Source organism: Etheostoma cragini, chromosome 16, assembly GCF_013103735.1.
Source record: "Etheostoma cragini isolate CJK2018 chromosome 16, CSU_Ecrag_1.0, whole genome shotgun sequence".
Taxonomy (NCBI): Eukaryota; Metazoa; Chordata; class Actinopteri; order Perciformes; family Percidae; genus Etheostoma; species Etheostoma cragini.
The window spans coordinates 23382930-23389115 of record NC_048422.1 but is presented as its reverse complement, the minus strand read 5'-3'; the positions used below and the strand labels follow the sequence as shown (position 1 = coordinate 23389115).

Genomic DNA, 6186 nt, shown 5'->3' with positions numbered 1-6186 from the left:
TTCGATGTACTATACTCTTACTGTTTTTGAATGTACTATCCTTCGACTTTTTTCGATGTACTATACTATGACTTTTTTCGATGTACCATCCAATGACTTTTTTCGATGTACTATACTATGACTTTTTTTCGATGTACTATCCTAGGACTTTTTTGGATGCACTATTCTTTGACTTTTTTCGATGTACTATACTATGACTTTTTTCGATGTACTATACTATGACTTTTTTGGCTTTTTTCAATGTACTATACTATGACTTTTTTCGATGTGCTATACTATGACTTTTTTCGATGTGCTATACTATGACTTTTTTCGATGTACTATACTATGACCTTTTTTTTACTTTTTCAATGTACTATACTATGACTTTTTTGACGTACTATTCTATGACTTTTTTCACTTTTTTTGCTCATTTGCACCACGTTCATACATCAAAAGTCCTGAGTGGAAAAACTAACTAAACTATGTTTGAGCAGTGGTAAAGGACTCCTAGTTGAGTTGTCCTGCCTAATTCCTGTCAATATCCATAATTGACATGGCTCATTATGCCCTCTGGTGGGTAGTTAGTAAATATCAGAGTCAGAATCATCTTTAATGGCCAAGTGCAAACACATACTGGGTATTTGTCTTTTGTTACTCTCAAAGTTCATTCACATAAATAGACATACAGCTCAAAACAAGGACAACACAGTTAAACAAGGTAAACTAACATTTGAACAGAACATTAAGGCAATGCGAAAAATGAAGATTATAGTGGAATCAACAAGGAATTAATACAACAGGTTGCTTATATATCTGGTGGATTTGACAGTATAAACAGTGTATATTTCAGAATTAGCTTAATCTGCCAGGTATGAGGACACATACGAGGAATTGTACTTTAAAACATCGTTGCTCACAATGTGCTTACAGATACAAAACAACCAAAAAATATGTACACACTAATATATACACACCATAAGCAGAAACAATATAGAGGCATGAGTGCAATAAAAAGTATTTAAATGTAATAAAATGGTGTAAAGGACACTGGAATAAATAGTATGAGGTTATTATATTACAACATTAACAGTATGAACATTAAGAACAGCTCTGGAATGAGAATGATGAATAAATAACAAAAAAATTAGATTTGAGAATGGTAATGATGAGTAAATAGTAAATAAGTGAGACATGAGAATGATGAATAACACTTAATAAGTGGAACAAGTGAACAGGTGCTGTAGAGACAGTGATACTGGGTTATTGACCAACATTGAACCTGACACTGTGGGTAAGAAGTCAGCTGTTCATCAGAGTGATGGTTTGTGGGTAGAAACTGATCCTGATCCTGAGTCTGTACAGTGCTCTGTAGCGCCCCCCAGAGGAGGGAAGCTGGAACAGGTTGACAGGTATTTTAAAGTAGTCATAAATTACACCATTAAATACATCTTTTACTGAAAGTTTGATGCTTAGCGTTCCAGACTTATTGTTCTGGGTTTGATCCCGACACTCTGGACTGGTTTCAAGTGTTCATATAGTGACGGTCTGTAGGAAGAAACAGTTCTGTGTTTTTGTAGTTTGTACCTCGTTGTGTCCAGGATGTAATGGGTTTGTGGTGACACTTACTTCCTGCTTCCTGACTTTGGAGGATTGTAAATGCTGCACGCGCGGCAGGTTGATGCTCAATTTCTTTTCTTTCCTTTTTTTTCTCTGCAGGCTTGATTGTCCATTGCAATATTTTCCTGTCCTGTTTGGTTGCCGGTCCAAACCCAACAGCAATGGATATGCAGAAAACAAACTAGAAGATGGGCCTATTTCCTGGTAGGGCCAATGTTGGACGTCCACTTCAGGTCCTGAGAGATTGTGAGAGATGAAAAGTCTAGTAGTAGTTTCTAGTATAGTATGTTGAACAAAGTAGAAAAGTCATAGTATAGTATGTCATAAGTCATAAATGTCAGAGTACATCGGAAAAAAATCACCAACAAGTAATAGTACAGCATGTAAAAAAAAATAAGTCAAGGCATAGTATCTTGAAAAAAGTCAAGTTATGTCATAAAAAGTCGTAGTATAGCATGTCAAAAGAAAGTTGGAAAAAAGTCATGAAGTCATAGTATAGCATGTTAAAAAAGTCAGTCATATGTTGAAAAAAAGTCATAGTATATTAAAAAAAATCACCAAAAGTCATAGTACAGCATGTCAAAAAAATAAAAAAATAAGTCAAAGCATAGCAGCTCGAAAAAAGGCATCTAAAAAAAAGTCATTGTATGTCATGTCATAAAAAGTCATGGCATAGCACGTTGAAAGAAAATTCAGAAAAGTCATGAAGTCATAGTATAGCATGTAAAAAAAGTCATGTTGAAAAAAAGTATAGTATAGTCAAAAAAGCTCATGCTATTGTAAAGTAAAATTAAACTTGTAAAATTGAAATGCTTCTAATGAGGTATAATTTTACAGCACTAAAAACTGTGGCGGGAAAATGTAATCTTCACCTCTCTAAATCTCAATAACCTTCATGAAGGGAGGACTTATTGCAGTACTGTTGTATTAGATTACATTTACTCAAGCACAGTTTAATTTTAAAGTACTTGCACTTTACTCGAGTAAATATCTAAAAAAAAAGTAATGTCTTGTCATAAAGTAGGTCAGTGCAGGAAAGAAAAAGACAAACGGAAACGACCCAATTTAAACCAGGATTAAGTTTATTTTCTAATAAACGGGATTACATTGGAAGTGTTAAATGCAATGCTTAGTCTCAATGCACCCCCCCAAAAAACCTTTGGGAACAGCACTCCCCCAAAAAATAAAATAAAATGGAAGAAGTTGTATTGAAAAGTAACCTGGACAGAAAGAAGAATTGCTTTACCTGGTGACATTTGTCAATACCTCTTAGTAACAGTGTTATTGTACCTGAAAAACGGACTACCTCTAAACTACATCTTCAAATGATATTCTATCTAAAGGAGTCATATATTAATACACGCGTCTTTAACCCAACATCCTCTCAATCAGCATAAGTACAAAGTAATCTTTTTACATTCAGTCTCCTGATATCGTTGAAATCAACTTATTAAAACAGATCAAAATATATGAAAACAGCTGCAAAATATTTACTCAGAATCACAAAAGATTTCTCCTGGAATATGGCAATGGTACATCTCACACACACACACACACACACACACACACACACACACACACACACACACACACACACACACACACACACACACACACACACACACACACACACACACACACACACACACACACACACACACACACACACACACACACACACACACACACACACACACACACACACACGATCAAAAGTACAAAAAGAGACAGAAATGGAGCTTATGTAAAACAGCCGTAACTCAGAGCCGACCCGGAAACAACCCTGCTGCATGTTAAGGTTCGGATTTTTATTTTCGGTTTGTTTTTAACACAATACTCACATGCCATACTGTGTGTTGTGTATGTTGGGAGAGAGTAATCTGTCAGGCTTCATGCTGGTGGAGAAGAAATCTACTACTACGCTCTAAGAAACGGACAAAATTCACGTCTTTTTACCCTTTTGTGCTGTGCAAAAACTCAGTCTGAAGTTAGAGCGGGAGAGACACGATGCAGTGGTGAATGGTAATTACTCACACTTAGTAAAGTATTGTGCTTAAGTACAAATTAAAGAGTTCTTGTTCTGAGTATTTGCTCTGTTTGCATTGCGGTCGAATAAACTAAAATACACAGGTGTGTTAAACATTAAAATGATTTAAAATGAGGACCACCTTAAACACTTCTTTCACCACTGCAGTAATTCTGCAACAAATCAAAATAATCGCCTTCAACTTGAGTTTAGCTGTTAATTCAAACTTTAAAGTCCATCTTTTAACTAAATATTAGACATGTTTTCATCTAATTGCCAAGTTTCCTTCTCCAATTTTGCACATTGTCTTTTATTGGAAAAAGGCAAAAGCCGCCTCATGCGAGCGTAAAGACTTTATGTCAAATTTGAGGATTTTTTTTTCTCAAATTTAGCCATTTCCATCAACATTTTCTAAAGCAAAACTTACTAAAATACGCTTAACATTTCCTTTGTCTCTGATTTTTGTAGTCGCCATATGAAGGAGTCGCCATGACGACCAATGACTGCCTTGTCATACTGTCCGCATGGGAATGTGAGTACCGCATTAAAACATGTTTTTTTAAATATCCGGTTGAACCGCACACAGGGAATCGTCTTTATTGTTAATATATTTATGTACAAACACAGGGAGCACAAAGGATTCGGGTTTTTTAGAGGCCATTTCTGACATATTACACATGATTACACACACATGCAACAAGGACTGCTTACAATGTTAGGCTATCATCGAAATATGGAGTAAAGATGAAGACTGGATGCTTGGTTGCTGACATGTACTAGTGAGATAGTGTCTCTCACACACACACACACACACACACACACACACACACACACACACACACACACACACACACACACACACACACACACACACACACACACACACACACACACACACACACACACACACACACACACACACACACACACACACACACACACACACACACACACACACACACACACACACTAAACAGATAGGGCTGCAAAAAAAATCTCTACAAACAGACGAACATGTACTGCACGGAGACGTGGACTGGACTCAGAGGTGAACTTGGACTGGACTGTACTAAGACGTGAACTGGATTTGACTGAGATGTGAACGTGAACTGGACTGAGACGTGTACTGCACTGAGATGTGAACGTGGACTGAGACGTGAACTGGACTTGACTGAGATGTGAACTGGACTAAGACGTGAACTGAGACGTGGACGTGTACTGGACTGAGATGCGAATTGGACTGGTCTTCCTCTGCCACAGAGCCCCGTTATTGCCCCAAAACACACCCATGGTCTCTATGTGGAGTCTGTTGACGATATCAAAGCTGTTGAATAGCTCTAGGATCAGAATATGGCACAACGCCGCGAGTAACAATTAACTATTTAACCTATAAAAGGTAATAATTGCGCCCGGGGAGCTCAGTGGGTGGAGCGGGCGCCCATATAGAGAGGTTTACTCCAGCTGTCCTGCCATTAAAAGGCCTAAAATGGCCAAAAAATAATCTTAAAAAAAAGGTCATAAGAGAAATGCTAGAAACGGTCAAGTTCTGAATCTGATTTACTGTCCAGCAATAATCCACTGACCCTCCTTTCTTTACGTTTCGGTCTGAATGTTTTTAACTGAGACCACCAGAGCTGCAAATATTGCAATTATTTTCATTTCTCTATTAACAGTTCGATTCATTAGATGGCTGAAAAAAGGCCAGAATTTGCCCAAATAAAGCCGAAAGCAGCGTCTTGAAATGTCTCGTTTTGTCTGACAGACAAACAGATATTAAGTTCATCATCACATAAGACAAAGAGTGCAAAGCAGCAAATCCTCACAGGTACGACGATTAATTGATTATCAAAATGCTGATTATGCTTTTGGAAATCGACTCATTGTTTCCGTTCTTCGACCAAACTTCAACGTCACTCTTTGTTAGTATCTTAGAGTGTTTAATCCAGGGCTGTAGTCAAGACCACCTTAGTTGAGTCCAAGACCAGAACTAGACGAGTCCGAGAAAAGAGTGAGTCCAAAAAGGTTTGAGTCAGAGTCAAGATCGAGTCCAAGACCAGAACTAGACGAGTCCAAGAAAAGAATGAGTCCAAAAAGGTTCGAGGTCAAGTCCAAGACCAGGACTAGTCGAGTGCAAGAAAAGACTGAGTCCAAAAAGGTTTGAGTCCGAGGTAAGACAGAGTCCAAAAAGGTTTGAGTCCGAGTCAAGAACTAGTCCAAGAGAAAAGAAGGTCTTATGCATGACAGTTTCAACACAATCATTTTGGGTTTCCCTTTCCCTCCAATATTATTATCAACATAATAAAGACACCTGGACTCTGTCCAGACCAGAAGCCATAGTGGGCAAGAACAGTGGCCGAGACCGAGACAAGTCAGAGTCCAAATACTAGCGAGTCCGAGACCATAGAAAAACAGTCTTGAGTCCAGACTCGAGTCCAAGACCGGACTCAAGTACTACAGCCCTGGTTTAATGTATTCTTACTTTGGTTAGATGCACAACCACGTTTTAAAGCCATTGTAGGTAGAGAAAAATTACAGAGCCGAGGAAGGGGGGGGGGGGGGGG

General features: G+C 38.1%; 1 protein-coding gene across 1 annotated transcript in view; it reads right to left on the bottom strand.

Annotated features, from left to right (window-relative positions):
• Window positions 1-2660: 2660 nt before the first annotated feature.
• The window catches only part of LOC117959137 (metal transporter CNNM3), a 24849-nt gene continuing 21323 nt past the window's right edge, over window positions 2661-6186 (bottom strand). Inside the window, exon 12 of the transcript XR_004659883.1 lies at window positions 2661-4594. The gene's annotated coding sequence lies outside the window, so the exon portion shown is untranslated. The remainder of the gene's footprint in view (window positions 4595-6186) is intronic.